Here is a 19,628-nt window from a genome sequence, read left to right on the forward strand (position 1 = left end):
TTGGTCTCGTTTTAAAGAATACGTTTGGCAGATTTTTGTTTATGAAAATGTACTTGTAAAACAAGTTTTAACAAAGAGCTTTCAGTAAGATTTTGTTTGGGCGCGGTACCAAACTTTTTCACTAGATGACAGCCAAGCTCCATTGCTAACCATATAAGGGCGCCTCCTTTCCATATGAGCTGTGTCCCAATGTGAAGACTGCATCCTTCGAAGGCTGCGGACTTCAAACGATGCAGCCTATGCGTCCTCCGAACGGCACACCATGTAGCCTTCGTAGGATTTCCTAATTGTGCAGCCAGGTGTTCCCGATTACCGCTCCAGGCGCCAAGCAACGGTGCGAGTGTATGCTGCCATGCTGATAATTCATTTGATATAATTGAGTAAACAGCTATGGAGCCAGAATTGGCTATTGTCATTTTTATGTTTTATATTTTACTGGAGGACATGGTATTAAGGATGTTTCAGGTCATGTACTTTCAGCTTAGCTGAAGATTCAAATGTTCATTTATAGGCCTATCTTACCTTGATGCGATTTTGTAGGCTAGTGTATTCTTTTTTATTATGCACATAAATGGACCTTGGTAAATATATTTACACAGGTTTTCAACCCTATTTGAATATAAAACTCAGTTGAATATAAAAAGTCCAGTGCGAATGTTACTCCCTCTCGTCATCGGCAGCTGTCAGTCACTGTTGCTAGGCGACAAGAACAATCGTCCGTAGGCTAGACCGGTCCGAGCGCTTCTGATGCGCCCTTTGAAATGGGACGCAGCTGTAGTTAGCAACAATTTGTTAATATTGTGACAATAGGCCTACATTTACTTTAATTATCAAAATAACCAGTGGTGGTATGTAAGGAACTACATCGTTAATACTCGAAGTGATTTTCCCACACAGGACAGCAACACTACAAAATTATGTTATTTTACAATATGATGCATTGTTTTACAATAAACTACACAAAAGTATATAGTTTAAATGTATCAACCTTGAAAATATTCAGAAGTAAAATGCAACATATGCAGTAATATAAAAGCAGAACCATCATAAAAACCCTGACAAGGTTTTTTTCCTCCAGAATTCCTTTACTTTTACTCTTGATACCTTAAGTACATTAGAGTATGCAAGATAATTTTGCTTAACTAAGGTTTGAAATATATGACTAGTAGTTTTTCCCCAATGCGGTATTAGTGGTTATTAAAAGTACTTTAGTGTAATAAAGTATCTCAATATTTATTCCATGAGTCAGCCCTGCAAACCTGTTGGTAGACAACTTAGTGGATAGTGAAAATATGCAGTCAAACACTCTGAAGAACGTCCTAGATGATGTCCCACCAGCAGGAGGCCTTACCAGGGTCTCTATTGTGGAGCCCATCCCGGTCCAGCAGCACACTGGGGTCTCTCACTCAGCTGAATAAAAGTCTACATCATTTTTTCTTATTTTATGTACTGTAAATTTAAATGTTTATGTTGATTTTGAGATGTTTAACGTATGTTGTAAATAGTTGGGGGAAAAACGTTATAGAAGAATTTGTTTCATGTAGAAATTATGACTGTCATTACAAAAATAAACAATGTCCAGAGCAATGAATTCTCTTTTATTTACACATTTAAAGTTGCATAATTTTTTTTTCCTTTTAAAAAATATAAGTGAAAAAAGTTAAAGAATATATATATATATATATACATACATACATATTTCTTAATCATTCTTTCAAGAAGAGAAAACAGCCTGTCCATTCTTTCCTGTGCTCTCCTCGCCTCTGCAGTCCCATGTCTTCTCTAATCAAGTCCAAAAACTCGACCTCTCTGTCTCGCCTTCATCGTGCTGCTGGTGCTGCTGCTGCTGCCCCTGGCTCCTCCTCTTCTTGGTCACACACTGATGAACTCGGCCCTGGTGTGTCCTCAGGGATTGAGGCAATGAGGGTGCAATGCCTCTGTCCCAACATCTCATCCATGAGGACAAACCAGGGCCAAGTTTCAGCAGTGGGTTTCCCACTCACACCCTCACCTGTCCCAGGACACGTGCAATCCTAAGGCAGAGCAAATTAACCATGGCTTGTTAACAACAACAGCACATACATTTCAGCAAAGATGTGATCTCAACTTTCTTACTTTGTATTTTTAAAATCATATTCATGTTCAGAAATCATATTCATGAATACTCAAATTTGGTTAAAACCTTTGTAGACATAGCTTGCATGACAGCACTACAAAAACACATACAAGTGAAACCCCATTGCCTTATCTACTGCTTTTCCTATTGTTGTGGGCTTTATAGGGTGAGTGATATTTCTTATTTACACAAGTTAGACAGACTAGTGCAAATATTACAATAAAATTTAATTTATTTAGTTTATTTATTTATTTTAAATTGCAGTTTAATAAATTGAGCTGTCTGCTCCTTGCTCCCTGAAACAATTATTAAACTATTAGCTCAAGTTTTGCCTCAGACCACCTGACAAATGAAGCCACGCAATGGTGAAGAAGGAGTTATGGTGAAGTTTATAAGAAAGAAAAACTTGTGGCTTTTAACTCAGGTTTCACTAGCTATTTGAGTAAATGAAAACATAATACTTACATTTAAATGTGAATTTGCCGTCCACCAGCAAACTCTCGGCCGTCATTTATTTATTTATTTATTAATAAAAATGCTGTCGTCACCGCCGCGCGATGAATTATGGGGTAGGATAGTCCGCAAAGTGTCCATTTATGTATCCTTCCTTTCACGGGGAAACGAAGGGTGCATTTGGCGTCGCTTTAGCCTTCGTCGCGCCTCGATGACGCAACCGGCCTTCGAATACGGCCTTCGGAGGATGCAGAATTGAATTGGGACAGCCTTCATAGCGCCGCGGTGACGCAATCGGCCTTCAAATGCGACCTCCGAAGTGTGCAGCCTTTGAATTGGGACATCCTTCGTCGCTCCGCTGTGACGTTTCGTCGCGATGCTGTGACGCAATCGGCCTTCAAATACGGCCTTCGGAGGATGCAGACTTCACATTGGGACACAGCTAACGTTTGAGTGATCTGAACCATATATTTACATAATTTCATACAATTTATGAAGTAGACATCCTATTCAAGTAGTGTGGGAAGTTTGCCAAAATAAAAATAAAAAATTTCAAAATAAAGGTCTGAACGCCTTAGGAGTATGAAAATATTTTTGTTGCAAATTGATAAATTACTGCTGCTCTAATTTATTTTGAGAAACATGAGATATGAATCATATGAAAACTAGAGATTGTAAGCTTTCAAATGATATATATATAGTTTGTCAAGACTAGTTTAGGTTTAGTATAGGATATTATTGTTTTTAATATGTAATGGCTGTGAGCCCACCAGTGGGCCGTTGACACTTAAGGGGTTAAAATGGATCTAAAATATGTAATAATTCTAATTTTGTATTTGGTTACCATTAACTTCTATTATAATAAACAAACGGAACCATAGTAACAACATAAAATTAAAAATTGAAATTTGGTTCCACACAGTGCTTCATATAAGAGTTCCTCAGGAAACCTGTGTGGTTCCTCAGAGAACCACCCCTTTTTAAAGGGTACCTAGAGGATCTACAGACGTTTCCGCCAGTGTGGCAAAGTGAAGAACCCCAAAAGGTTCCTCCAGGCACCTTTTATTTTTACAGTGTATTTTACAGTAATATGTACCATATTACTAGAGAGAAGAGCAGCACCATCCCAGGAGGGATGAATACCATCTCTTTTCAACAGGTCAGGTCTGCCCCAAAAACCTTTCCAATTGTCTATGAATTCTATATTATTTTGCGGACACCATTTAGACAGCCAGCCATTGAGTGAGGACAATCTACTAAGTATATCATCACTCCTGCGAACAGGAAGGGGGCCAGAGCAAATTACAGTGCCTGACATCGTACTTGCGAGTTCACACACCTCTTTAACATTAATTTTAGTGATCTCCGACTGGCGGAGTCGAACATCATTAGTGTCGATGTGAATAATAATCTTGTGCAATTGGTAAAAAGTGCAATTGGTTAATAATCATTCAAGCAGCTCTCCTTTTGTTGTTTGGGGATGGGCTCAATTGTTGTAGTGAAGACACTTAGGAACAACAGCACAGGCCAAGGAAAGGTTAAAGATGCTTGTAAACACCTCTGATTGCTGTTCTGCGCATTCCTGAAGTACACGCCTAGGAATACCATCAGGATCAGCCGCTTTCCTCACATTTGGCAAAACTTCTCTGACATTGTCTGTATCACGTATTTAAGATTGATGTTGGTCAAGTGACAGTGCAGCCAATACTGTTCCATTACTGTTGTTCTCTGTCAAAACGGGTAAAGAACATAAGTTCCTCTGCCAAACAGAGGTTGCCATAATATGGATGTATTGTCATTCCTTTGTCGGGAATTACCATTATTGAAGCTGTTCTCAGTACCTCCATTTACAGTATCACTTGTGTAAAATGCTGTATTAAGTGCCATTTGTATTCCTTCTGATGCATCTCTGATCAATTTTATGTTTATGTTTTATCAATTTTACTCTGTTCACAAATTACAAATCTCTCTGGCTCACACACATGTACACTTTGAGCATATTTGGTTATCATTTAAGATAAATTGATTATGTAAAACGAATTGATTACATTTGGTTATCTGTATCAGTAATTTCAAACAAGTTATATAGAAACCATCTATATAATCTTTTTATAGAAATCTGTAGGCTACATGTACCAAATGATTAATTGATTAAGATCAAGTTGGATTAAATAATAGACAGCTTTATGGATGGCAGTTACTGTGAATTAAACATTTATATAGATGAAAAACATTTTGTGCAGTGAAAAGGACACTTTGATTTTGTGTTGTGATGATAGTGCTGAAGAGTATTGAAAACCACTTGCTTGTGAAAATTGTCCCAAAGCAATACACAAAAATAAAAAAATAATAATAAAAAATAAAAAAAACGAATTCACTGCAGTTTGTTACATGGTCCATGTTTACATTACAGTACATAATTCCAATGTCCCTTTTCTATAGATGGTAATGAAATTGAAAGACTTTCACCTGCAGATGGGGCATGTGCCCCCTCATATTTTTGAACTAAATGGATTTTAATGCAGCTTCCAAAGGACAAAAAAAATAAAAAATACATTTGATAATTAACCATTTGAAGTGTATATGTATATGAGCACACTGGTGTGATTAGAACATTCAGTACGTCACATCATCAACTGCTAAATTCAAATCTTGCTTTGTTCACGCCATGGCGTAGATGACAATGTTCAAAGCTGTTCACGTCCTTGGATTGGGAATTATGCATTTCTATGGCAACACTATCAACGCCAGCTGAGGTCACGTGGTACAAGTAGGAGCTCTCAGAAAATTCCCACCTTACAAGCTGTAATTACGAGCTTTACAAAAACGTGACTGCTTTTTTAACGGTAATTACAACATGGCACAAACTGCATTCACGCTTTGGCTGAGCCAGAGACGGACACGCTGAGCACTGTTCAGTGTTTTCCACCATATAATATTTATTTTGTTTCTAACATTTAAATACAGTTTAGAAGGCTACTATCAAAAAACATTCATAGTTTCTAAAATATACAGTGATATCTATGGCTATTTTCACACTGTCAGTCCAAATCCAATTATTGACTGTCCACATTGGACTCCAGAGATATACAGTTAAGACCAAAATAATTCCCAGGACAAATTTTTAATTATGGTGCATTTAATTTGACAAATAGGCATCATCTGGCTGGAAATGACACAAAAAGGTGACAAAAGAAAGTAAGACATTGAACGGAGGTCTATCCCTCCCAAATTTTATGATGTATTATTGGGCGTGCGCTTTTAAGTATAAAGTATAAACTCCTTCAACATCACTTCTAACACACTTCCCACTTGGTTAGCTATTGAAATGGAAGACTGATCCATATTTACCTGCAGCCCTAGTACTTTCACCAACCCTGCTTGACAAATCAAAGGACGTTCAAAACCCAATCATACATAATTTATCTTGTATATGGAAGCAAATCAAATCGCACTTTACCCACAAAACATTACCCCTTTCTTTACCAATTGCAAAAAATCCATCCTTTGCCCCTTCTAATTTAGATCTGACGTTTTCTGACTGGAGGAAATTAGGATTATGTTGTATCCGTGACCTGTATACTGAGGGTAAATTTGCTTCCTTTGCACAACTACAGACAAAGTTCAAACTACATAGCAATAATTTCTTTAGATACCTACAGGTCAGAGACTACATCCGAAAATTCATGCCAGGTTTCGAGAAACAACCACAATCTATGCTAGATGAATGTTTCACTATACCCCCATATAAAGATAAATGTATCTCTAATATATATAACAAACTACAAACAATGTCTTCCCCCTCGTCCAATAAATATAAAGATAGTTGGGAGAAGGACATGGTTATCCATATTCCTGATGACATCTGGGAAGAATCTCTGGAATACATACACTCCTGCTCCAATAATACGAGACATTGTCTTATACAGTTCAAAATTATACATAGGCTTCATTTTTTCAAAAGTAAAGATCCACAGCATTTTCCCGAACGCTTTATCAAGCTGTGATAAATGTCAGTCCCTCAATGCAACACTTTTTCATGCTTTTTTTTCTTGCCCTAAAGTTGCCACTTATAATGTATTTAATGTATTGATGTATTTAATGTACTGCCAAGAATTTTTAAGACTACATTGTCACCGGAACCATTGTTGATTATCCTAGGCACATCACAGTTATTTAGAAAATTGACTTCAGCCCAGCAGCGGTTCATTTCCTACTCTCTCATTACTGCAAAAAAGTTACTTCTGATGTCATGGAAAGGGCCAGCGATACCCACTGACAAAATGTGGCTTCGGGATCTGTCCAATACTTTACATTTGGAAAAAATTTGATATTTGTTGAAGGATAATCTCTCAGGTTTTTATAATATTTGGCAACCCTTCATAGACTTCTTACAATCAGTATCTGTATAAACACTTATTTTCTTTCATTTTATTTGTATAAACTCTTATTTTACTTCTTGCTACAAAATTGTATTCTACTTCCGCTCTGTTTGTTTTTGTTTTTGTTTTTGTTTTGCTTTTTTTTTCTGTTTTGTTTTGGTTTATATGTACACTTATACAAAAATATTTGAGCCTTTCTTATATTGTTGATTGAAAACTGTATAATATACATATGCTCAATAAAAAAATTTACAAAAAAAAAGAAAAGAAAGTAAGACATTGTGTTAGAGATATTAACAAAGAATATTATGGAATGCCAAAGCTGACATAATAAATACATAAATAAAAATAAGAAATGTAAAATAAACCAAAATTACATAAATAAATATACAAAGACATGTTAAAAAAAAAAAAAAGTATTTATACTTTTTCCCCTTTATTTATGTAAAGTTCATTTATTTATTTATTTTCACATTTATTTATGTATATATTTATTTATATATTTATTTAATTCTACATTTCTTCCTCTGTTTGCTAATGAGGGGGGCGTGTTTTACCTCAGACATAGCAATTGAGCAAGTGACAGTGCTGAAGCTTTGAGGCCACAACAACACCTTGTGGTGTGACCAAATGAAACGCAACAGGTGTATGGACATGCCTTTGCAATAAGTCGCACAGGGAATGAATGACTTAGAGATGGACAATATATCCAAAATCTTATATCACGGTTTAAGTCACCTTGGGTACCAAAATATGGGAGACTTGTGTGTGTGTGTGTGTGTGTGTCTGTGTGTATGGGGGGTGCTGGATGGCAGAGGCAGGCTAAATACACATTAATTGCGCAGATATTAACATAAATAAATCCATAATATTCAATAAAAATAAACATGAATAAGACTTATTCATGTTTCTTTTTTATTTATTTTTGATCGATTGCAAAAATTAACTAGATTAATCACAATTTTTTTTCTGACTAATCACAATTAATCGCCATTAAAACAACTTGCGTTTTTAATATATTTTATAATGTAACAATTTCACAGTTAATCTCCAAATGAATGTAGAAACAACATAAATACAGTATATTTTAAATATTTGTCTAACAGGTAGGAAATATACAGAAATTTAATAAAGTTATCAAACAGTTTGTATATGTTTTATATTTTACTGGAGGACATGGTAAGGATGTTTCAGGTCATGTACTTTCGGCTTAGCCGAAGATTCAAATGTTCATTTATACCTTACCTTGATGCGATTTTGTAGGCTAGTGTATTCTTTTTATTATGCACATAAATGGAGCATGGTAAATATATTTACACAGGTTTTCAACCCTATTTGAATATAAAACCCAGTTGAATATAAAAAGTCCAGTGCGCATGTTACTCCCGTCCTCATCGGCAGCTGTCAGTCACTGTTGCTAGGCGACAAGAACAATCGTCCGTAGGCTAGACCGGTCCGAGCGCTTCAGATGCACCCTTTGAAATGGGACGGAGCTGTAGTTAGCAACAATTTGTTAATATTGTGACAATAGGCCTACATTTTGTTACTTTAATTTTCAAAATAACCAGTGGTGGTATGTAAGGAACTACATACTTCGTTAATACTCAAAGTAATTTTCCCACAGGACAGCAACACTACAAAATTATGTTATTTTACAATATGATGCATTGTTTTACATTAAACTACACAAAAGTATATAGTTTAAATGTATCAACCTTGAAAATATTCAGAAGTAAAATGCAACATATGCAGTAATATAAATGCAAAACTATCATAAAAACCCTGACAAGGTTTTTTTCCTGCAGAATTCCTTTACTCTTGATACCTTAAGTACATTAGAGTATGCAAGATAATTTTGCTTAACTAAGGTTTGAAATATATGACTAGTAGTTTTTCCCTAATGCGGTATTAGTGGTTATTAAAAGTACAGTACTTTAGTGTAATAAAGTATCTCAATATTTATTTCATGAGTCAGCCCTGCAAACCTGTTGGTAGACAACTTAGTGGATAATGAAAATATGCAGTCAAACATTCTGAAGACCATCCCAGATGATGTCCCACCAGCAGAGAGGCCTTACCAGGGTCTCTATTGTGGAGCCCATCCCGGTCCAGCAGCACACCAGGGTCTCCCACTCAGCTGAATAAAAGTCTACATCATTTTTTCTTATTTTATGTACTGTAAATTTAAATGTTTATGTTGATTTTGAGATGTTTAACGTATGTTGTAAATAGTTGGGGGAAAAAAGGTATAGAAGAATTTGTTTCATGTAGAAATTATGACTGTCATTACAAAATTAAACAATGTCCAGAGCAATGAATTCTCTTTTATTTACACATTTAAAGTTGCATAAAAATAAATAAATGTACAGAATTTTTTTTTCCTTTTAAAAAATATAAGTGAAAAAAGTTAAACAAGAATATATATATATATATATACAGTACAAGTCAAAAGTTTGGAAATATTACTATTTTTAATGTTTTTGAAAGAAGTTTCTTCTGCTTATCAAGCCTGCATTTATTTGATCAAAAATACAGAAAAAAATGTAATATTATGATATATTATTACAATTTAAAATAATTGGTTCTCTTACGAGAGTACTCTCGTGTTGCGTAAGTTTAGCTTACACTACGGGAAAACTGGAATTATACGGGAATTATCCTTAATTTTCCAAAATGTAAAACGCATTTTTTGCAGCAGGCAGACATAGGCGAGACAGCTCGTGCGCCTATTGGCTGCTCTGCAGCAACTGCTGCAACCTATCAGTGCGTCTTGGCACGACTCCAGCGCCAATGGGAAGCCTTCCCGCACTACGTCATGACCCGCCAAAATGGGTGTGGCCTTGAGCCTATAAATATCCCACGCGCGGGTTGCACAATGATTTCGTCTCCTTCAGCGAGTGACTTCACTTCGCTGGATTTCTGGGAAGAAGCCGCGCCGTAGAAAAGCCTTCAGTGGGACGAGCTCGAGATTCGAGAACACCGGCCGGATTGCCGCCTTCGCTCGCCGTACCTGCTGCGCTATCCGGTGCCCATATCCTTTTTCTACTGCTCCGCGTTTCCTAAAAGAGCAAAGGCATTTTTAAATGCCAACCATGTCCTGCGGCTCATGCAGAGCCGTTCTCAGCGATGGAGACCGCCATGGGGACCGTCATCGCTGATGGCGGCTGCCAGGAATGCGAATCCCTGCCTCTCTTGACCCTGCAGGCTCGACAGGCCTTGTTTCGCGTTAAGTCCGCTTCCCCCATGCCTTCTGTTGGGCTGCGCCGTAAAAAGCACCGCTCTCAAAGGCCACCAGAACCTTCGTTGAAGGAGAACTCGCCGGCGGCGTCCCCTCGAGCCTCCTTCTCGGAGTCCTCGTCTCTTTCCTCGACGGCCAGCGCCCCGCTGCGGTCGAGACAACAGAACGGGATGTTATGGAGGAGGACAGCTACTCTATCCTGGCGTCCGGGAGCGAGGAATGGTCGGGCTCTATCCCTGACCCCACCCCGTCGACACAGGAGTCCAGCGTGAGGGCCTCGGTTGACGCTGAGCTTCTCCGCCTTCTCTCGAAGGCCGTCGAAGACCTCGGCCTTGACTGGACCACGCCCCAGGAGCCTGCGCCCAACAGGTTGGACGGTTGCTTCCTGACAGGACGCCGCTCTGCACCTGTTTCTAGGCCCGCTCCCTTCCTCCCCGAGCTTCACGACCAGCTTTCCAAATCGTGGGGAGCCCTGTACTCGGCCAGGCTGAGATCCTCTGTCTCTTCCACGCTCTCTGCGGTCGACAGCGCGAGAGACAAGAGATATCTCTCTGTTCCTCCGGTTGAGGAAGCAGTAGCAGCGCATTTGTGTCCGCCCACCGCTGGATGGCGTGCCAAGTCAACTCTGCCCACCAAAGCCTGCAGGACCACGTCAGCCTTGATCGGTCGCGCCTACGCTGCCGCCGGTCAGGCCGCATCTGCACTGCACGCCATGGCGGTTTTGCAGATCCACCAGGCCAACCTCCTCCGCTCTCTGGACGAGGCTGGACCAACTAAGGAGTGTGTGACGGATTTGAGGAGTGCGACGGACTTGGTACTCAGAGCTACTAAAGCCGCCGCCCAGGCCATCGGCCGCAACATGGCTTCCTTAACCGTCACTTGTGGCTTACCCTGTCCGACATGTCAGAGTCCGACCGTGCCACCTTCCTCGGCGCTCCTATCTCTCCGACTGGTCTCTTCGGTCCCTCAGTTAAAGGCTTCGCAGAGCGTTATTCGGAGGTGCAGAAAACATCTCAGGCCATGAGACATTTTCTGCTGCGGCCTGAATTATCTGGACGACTGGCTAATTTTAGCCCAGTCAAAGGAGGAACTGGTGTTACACAAGACATTACTGCTGGCCCATCTGGATCAGCTGGGTCTCAGAGTCAACTGGGCCAAGAACTTTCTATCCCCCAGACAGGAAATATCCTTTCTGGGGATAGAGTTGGACTCCAGGTCTATGACGGAGCGCCTGACGCGGGAACGCGCGGTGGCAATTCAGCGTTTTGCAGCAACATTCGCCGTAGGGAAAAATCTTCCCCTCAGAATGTTTCAGAGGATGATGGGTCTCATGGCCTCAGCCTCGACGGTGCTGCGGCTGGGTCTGCTACACATGCGCCCTTTTCAGCTGTGGCTGAGACGGCGCGTACCAGCAAAAGTGTGGAAGACAGGTTCGCTTTGTCTCACGACAAATCAGACATGCGTTGCAGCTCTGAAACCGTGGATGAAAGCCGACTGGTACCAGACCGGTGTGAACTTAGGCGCCGCCTCAAAAATCAAAGTCATCTCGACAGACGCCTCCAACACGGGTTGGGGCGCCCTGTACGAAGGGAGACCTTCCATGGGCCATGGGCCATTCTAATATGATGATTCATTATCAAAGTTGGAAACAGTTCTGCTGCTTAATATTTTTTCATAACCTGTGATACTTTTTTTAGGATACTTTGATGAATAAAATAAAAAGAAGCAAACTTTTTAAAAATAGAAATCTTTTGTAACAACAATATACACTACTGGTCAGTAATTTGGAGTCAGTCATTTTTTTCTTTCTTTTTTTCAAATAAATCAATACTTTTATTCAGCAAGGATGTGTTAAATTGATAAAAAGTGATAGTAAAGAAGATTTATATTATTAGAAATTTTTATTTTGAATAAATGCAGTTCTTTTTAACCTTTTATTCATCAAATATATTAGGCAGCAGAACTGTTTCCAACACTCATAATAAATCAGAATATTAGAATGATTTCTAAAGGATCATGTGATAAACTGGATGTCACATGTGACACTGAAGACTGGAGTAATGATGCTGAAAATTCAGCTTTGCATCACAGGAATAAATTATTTTTAAAAGTATATTCAAATAGAAAACTATTATTTTAAGTTGTAATAATATTTCACAATATTACTGTTTTTTCTGTATTTTTTATCAAATAAATGCAGGCTTGATGAGCAGAAGAAACTTCTTTCAAAAACATTAAAAATAGTAATGTTTCCAAACTTTTGACCTGTACTGTATATATACATATTGTGGTGGCCAGAAGGAAACAGTCCGTCACAATGCAGCACAGTCACCTGCAGCACCATGGAGAGCACCATCAAGAGGGCACAAGGTCTGGGTGAAACAGTGGTGTTCAGGACCAAGGACAGCTCTAACACAGGTGTGCAGCATTCCCCTCTGACAGGCAGCCTCAGCTGCAGGCTGTTGGGCCCAATTAGTAATCACATAAAAGTGAACAAAGAAGCCACAGTAGGGAGAGAAGCAGGGGAAGAGGACAGACACAGTGTTGGATGAAATATATATATTTCTCAATCATTCTTTCAAGAAGAGAAAACAGCCTGTCCATCCTCTCCCTACTCTCCTGTGCTCTCCTCGCCTCTGCAGTCCCATGTCTTCTCTAATCAAGTCCAAAATCTCGTCCTCTCTGTCTCGCCTTCTTCGTGGTGCTGGTGCTGGTGCGGGTGCGGGTGCTGCCCCTGGCTCCTCCTCTTCTTGGTCACACACTGCTGAACTCGGCCCTGGTCTGTCCTCAGGGATTGAGGCAATGACGACATGGGGGTTGGTGCGATGCCTCTGTCCCAACACCTCATCCATGAGGACAAACCAGGGCCAAGTTTCAGCAGTGGGTTCCCACTCACACCCTCACATGTCCCAGGACACATGCAATCCTAAGGCAGAGCAAATTAACCATGGCTTGTTAACAACAATAGCACAATACATTTCAGCAAAGATGTGATCTCAACTTTCTTACTTTGTATTTTTAAAATCATATTCATATTCAGAAATCATATTTATGAATACTCAAATTTGGTTAAAACCTTTGTAGACATAGCTTGTATGACAGCACTACAAAAACACATAAAAGTGAAACCCCATTGCCTCTAGCCTACTGCTTTTCTTATTGTTGTGGGCTTTATAGGGTGAGTGATATTTCTTATTTACACAAGTTAGACAGACTAGTGCAAATATTACAATAAAATTTAATTTAATTTATTTAGTTTATTTATTTTTTTAATTGCAATTTAATAAATTGAGCTGTCTGCTCCTTGCTCCCTGAAACAATTATTAAACTAATATTAGCACAAGTTTTGCCTCAGACCACCTGACAAATGAAGCCACGCAATGGTGACGAAGGAGTTAAAATGAAATTTATAAGAAAGAAAAACTTGTGGCTTTTAACTCAGGTTCCCTTTCGAGGCGGTAACTTCGACATTACGTCGTGTGACGTATATGGGAACCCCTCCCCTTCTCCACTTTTGCTGAAATCTTATAGGCTAACGCCAGCTGGAGACAGCTGGCCAATTGACGCGAATATGCAAATACTGGCAGGACCGCGGGAAGTATAAATTGCATGGGCGCGATACGTGTGCATGCCCCCCGTTGAGGAGACCACCGCCGCGCACCTGTGCCCATCGTCGTCTGCGCTGGGTTCGGACCGCAGCTTGCCGTCCAAGCCATGCAGATTTATGGCCCACCAGGCCGTAAGGCCTACGGAGCGGCAGGGGAGGCAGCCTCAGCTCTCCATGCCATGGCTATACTCCAGGTATTCCAGGCAAAGCTGCTCCAGTCCCTAGATGGCGTCGCCTCTGTGGACGCTGACGTCATCCGGGATCTCCGCTCAGCAACTGACCTCGCGCTGATGGGCACTGGCCGCTCGATGGGGTTCCTGGTCATCCTCAATAGGCACCTATGGCTCACATTAACTGACCTGAAGGACGCGGACCGGAAGACGCTCTTGAACGCTCCGATTACTCCCTCTGGCCTCTTTGGTGATGCCGTGGAGTCGGTCACGGAGCGTTATTCGGAGACGCACAAGCGCGCCAAGGCCTGGGACTGCGTGTAAACATGCAGAAAAGCGTGTTCACACCGAGTCAGACCATAACATATCTAGGTGTATGTTTGAACTCGGTGACGATGCGAGCCTGTCTCTCCCGAGAGCGCATGGAGTCAATATCATCGTCCCTGTGCCGTTTCAGACCGGGCAGGTCTGTGTCACTGAGGGAATTTCAGAGGCTACTGGACTGATGGCAGCAGCTTCTTCAGTGTGCCATCTGGGTCTACTGCATATGCGGCCGCTGCAGTTTTGGCTGAAAACCCGAGTCCCTCCGAAGGCGTGGTCTTCTGGCCACAAGCGCATTACGGTTACTCACAGTTGCGTCCGCACTCTGAGACCATGGAGCAACCCAGAGATGTTCAGCTCAGGAGTCCCTCTGGGTATCGTGACACAACGCACCGTGGTCTTGACGGACGCGTCAACCTCAGGCTGGGGAGCAGTGTGCTTGGGCATGCCGGCCTCAGGTCTGTGGTCAGAGTCGCAGAAAAAGTGGCACATAAACCGTCTGGAGTTGAAGGCGGTATCTTTGGCCCTCGAAGCCTTTCGGTCGCAGTTGGAGCAGCAACATGTACTGATTCGAACCGACAACACGTCTGTGGTTTCGTACATAAATCGCCAGGGCGGCGTGCACTCCAGAGCTCTGTTCAAACAGGCAGCGAGTCTCCTGCTATGGGCAGACCGACACTTTCTCTCCATAAGAGCGGCGCACATCCCCGGTCTCCTGAACCGCGGAGCGGACATGCTTTCGAGGAATGGGATCCCTCAAGGAGAGTGGAGACTTCACCCCGGATCGGTTCAAATGATTTGGGATCGGTTCGGGAGGGCAGAAGTCGATCTGTTCGCCACGAGCGAGAACACGCACTGTCAGACGTTCTTCTCGCTATCTCGCTCCCCTCTGGCGGGGGATGCCCTGACATCGCACCTGGCTGGAAACCAGGCTTTACGCGTTCCCTCCGGTGAAGATTCTGCCTACGGTATTATGCAAAATCAGAGAGGAGAAAGCATCTGTGATCCTCGTGGCCCCGAACTGGGCGAATCAGCCCTGGTTCGCGGACATGAGGGAGTTATTGGTGGCCCCCCCATGGGAGATCCCCCTCAGGAGAGACTTGCCATCTCAAGCGAACGGCACGATATAGCACCCCAGCCCCGAGCTGTGGAACCTTCATGTGTGGCCGCTGCGGGGACTTTTAACGAGCGAGACACCCTGCATTCACGAGTGCTGAGTACTCTCTCTGAGGCGCGCGCCTTCTACCAGGCGTCTCTATGCTTTGAAATGGGGAGTTTTCTCAAAATGGTGCCAGGACATCGGTGTCGATCCGGGTAACTGTTCCGTGTCGGATGTTCTGCGCTTCCTTCAGCACAGAATGGATAAGGGGAGTTTGCCGTCCACGCTGAAGGTTTATGTGGCCTATATTGCTGCCTTTCATTCCCCGGTTGACGGGCAGTCGATCGGTAAGCACTCACTGGTGATCAGTTTTCTCAGGCGAGCTAGGAGATTATGCCCTTCACGGCTGCCTTCAGTACTGCCGTGGGACTTAGCCCTGGTTTTGAGGGCCCTGTCTCTACCACCGTTCGAGCCGCTAGGCTCTATCGCGATTAAGTATGTCTATACAGGACTTATGTCTTGCTGCTGGCTGGTCTTCTCAGAACACATTCACCAGGTTTTATAAGTTGGATGTACCCTCTGTGCCGTCTCAAGTGCTTTCGGTGAGTTGAGGCTTTCTCATGTGTTAAAGGAGAACTCCGGTCAATTTTAACATTGAGCTCATTTTTTTGTACATTTGGAGTGCTGTCAGTACAGAGAACGACAAAAATTGGTGTTGCCTACACCGTGTTATCCTCTTTTTAAAATTTAGTCGATTGTCGAGTTCACGCGCATAGGTTTAGTTACCTATGATCACGCGCGTGAACTCGACAATCGACTACTGTGGACTTCGACCGAAAACAGAATGTAAATACAGGTATGTGCGCTGGCTGAATTAACATCACTTTTATTCATATCTTTCACATCTACTGCAGTCAGATTCTCCCGTGTTCACTCTGAAGGAATCACTCACATGGCTGGGCACTTGTAATGACACATAAAGGATGTTAAGAGGCTAAAAGCAGGTTTAAAACTTGCCCCATTGAAGTCAACAGGGTGCAAATTTTAAAAAGAGGATAACACGGTGTAGGCAACACCGATTTTTGTCGTTGTTCTCTGTACTGACAGCACTCCAAATTTACAAAAAAATGAAAATTGACCGGAGTTCTCCTTTAAGCTTGCAGTAGTTAACTTATTGCTAACTCTGTGATTATGACTTATGAGCATATGTCTCTATGGCAGTAGTGTCATTGTTGCTAACTCTGTGTTATAATTATGCAGCTGTCACCACAATGCTGTCTACACTGTGTTAACTCATGCTATTGTGTTGTGTCTGCCCTGAACATTCAGCGCAGCCTTCCTATTTCATTGCGTTGGGATATGCAAATTTTGACAAGGTGTAAGCATGCGCGCTATTGGCCTATGGCTGTAGGAACTGTCTGTCTCGAGTGGTGTAGCTTGACTATGTTGGGTTACCTCACTGCTCTCGCGGCGGGATTTTATACAGTTCCCATATACGTCACACAACGTAATGTCAAAGTTACCGCCTCGATAGGGAACATCTCCGGTTACTATCGTAACCTCGGTTCCCTGAGAGGCGGGAACGAGACATTACGTTAGCCGCCGTACTCGCTTGTTCGGCTGTATTGGGTTAGCTATGCGCACTGTGATTGGCTCATTGTGTTTGGGGGCATGGCTTAGCCATAGGTCAATTGAATTGGGACAGCCTTCATCGCGCCGCGGTGACGCAATCGGCCTTCAAATACGGCCTTCGGAGGATGCAGCCTTCACATTGGGACACAGCTTTTATTTCACTAATTTAAGACTGCACAGTCTGCTCTTATGAGGATACTCGACAAAATGGACATTTTGGCATAATTGCTTGTGTTAGTGTTCGTTCAACTTCAAGCCAAAAGAGAACTCGATCAATTTGTCTTGGCTTGAATGGTTTAAAATCATTTGTATGAATAAAAGCGCATCATATAATGTAACGCCAGCCAAAGGATGACAGAAAAAACGGATTCTGCGTTAATTGCCTTAAATATTTACCACTTAGTCTTCTCCTCCCATTTCTACCAGTGATGCTTGTTCATCTTCCCGCGGCCGCGTGTACTTCCTGGGCAGATGTCAACAGCGCAACTGGGTTGTAGGTTGCCAGGTTGAGCTCACAAATGGGTTGAAATTTGTAAGATGTGTTGATTGTGTGAGTAGGGTGCGTTTCATACAAGATCTGGAAACTGACAACCTTGGAATAATATATTGATGATGTGATTATTCATATAACGAGGTTTGGGCCATACAAACTGTACTGGGACATACTGACTGTCATCGCCAGTGGCCCATGCATATCGACTGTCACTAAAAATCAGTGGTAAAACGTGAGGAAATGCTAGATTTTTTTTTTATAGCTGACAAATTTAAAGTCTAATGAAATACACTGACACCTTATTTTTGTCCTTTCAAAAGTAACTGAATGCACTGCTACGTATATTAGCCTACAGTAATCATAACTGTATTTAAAACATATAAATGTACATGCATATGTATAATTATGTCATTATAAAATATATATTTGTTTATATACACACTATAAATGCATATATGTGACCCTGGACGACAAAACCAGTCACATGGGTCAATTTTTTTTTTAATTGAGATTTATACATCATCTGAAAGCTGAATAAATAAGCTTTCCATTGATGTATGGTTTGTTAGGATAGGACAATATTTGGCAGAGATACAACTATTTGAAAATCTGGAATCTGAGGGTGCAAAAAAATCTAAACATTGAGAAAATCGCCTTTAAAGTTCTACATTTATGTTCGCGATTGTGCTGCATTCATTCACTAAAATAAATGTTTTACATATTTACAGTTGGAAATTTACAAAATATCTTAGTGGAACATGATCTTTAGCCTACTTAATATCCTAATGATTGGCATTGGATTTTTTGCATAAAAGATACAATACAATACAATACAATGTATTGTTGGCTATTGTCACAAATATACCCGTGCGACTTGTGACTGGTTTTGAGATCCAGGGTTTTATTTGAAAATAATTAATTTTTAATTTTTAAAAAACAAAAAAACGTTCCGTACATATCCTTGATCTACACGCCCCCTAAAACCACATAATAAAGATGGACAGTGACATATAAATTTGCACAAATTAAGCATACAGTACGTTCCATACAATTTGAGGTATTATCGAAATATCTAAATTTTAATAACGAGTGATTATTTAACAAAAGGCAAGTAAAACGGTCAGGGTTACATTTTAGACACACACACACACACCTCTGAAGCGATAGTCCACCATTCTCCAGTTGAATGGTTGCTACACACACATAGTTTAGATGTGTCCGTGGTTGATGGCCAACCGCCCACAGCCAGAGTCCAGCCCGGGCAGCATCGCGGGGAAAGATGCACTGGAACTTTTGCACAACAAACGCGCGTCCCATCATTGCCTCTCTCATCTACTACACATCATAGTTTGACATGTCTGTCATTGGAAAGTTCCACGTGGTGTCATGAATAATTAAGAGCAAGTGTCTTCTCATTGTATAAGAAAACTCAGTCTCATGAATAATTATGAGACACCGATGAGTCATCAAAGTACTATAGTGCTCTGTGGACACGGTGAAGATTTTAAACCCGGAAGATGAAAATAGCGGGAAAAAACTACTATTAAATCTAACAGATGCTAACATTGTCTTCAATGGTGTTCAACACACATACCTCTGTTAAAATCTCAGAAAATTTGGTTTAGGGTTTCATGACCCTTTAAGTCATTTAATATCACCTGAACTGTATAGGGTTACCATCTTTATTCCAGACATGGAACAAACTGTTCCAAATCCGGTCGGGATTTCTAAAATGTCTTGGCACACAATAAAAGTGGGATCAGTAGTTTTTGAAAAACACTTTTGGCCAATGTTTATTTGAAATCACCAAAACAAACATGCCCCTGCCCTACCCCAAAATGATCTCGCCCCTAATTTCTTACGTACGCGACCGTAACCCAGGCAACGACTATGGCGGAATCTGCTGTACCTGCAGGCCAAGGGTAAGTGAAAGCAATGTGTTACTATAGTAATCCATTAGTCCAATCATTTTAAGCCAAAATGGGGGTCAACCTAGGGGGGGTTACAAATGGGGGTCAATTGCAACAGAAGCAAACTCAACTGATTTTGTATCCTCAATATGTCCTGAGTAAGGAAAAAAAAAGCCCCAAAGAATCCCATTAGGGGAAAGTTTCGAA

The sequence above is a fragment of the Abramis brama genome, assembly GCF_963993115.1.
Source record: "Abramis brama genome assembly, chromosome: 11".
Classification (NCBI taxonomy): domain Eukaryota; kingdom Metazoa; phylum Chordata; class Actinopteri; order Cypriniformes; family Leuciscidae; genus Abramis; species Abramis brama.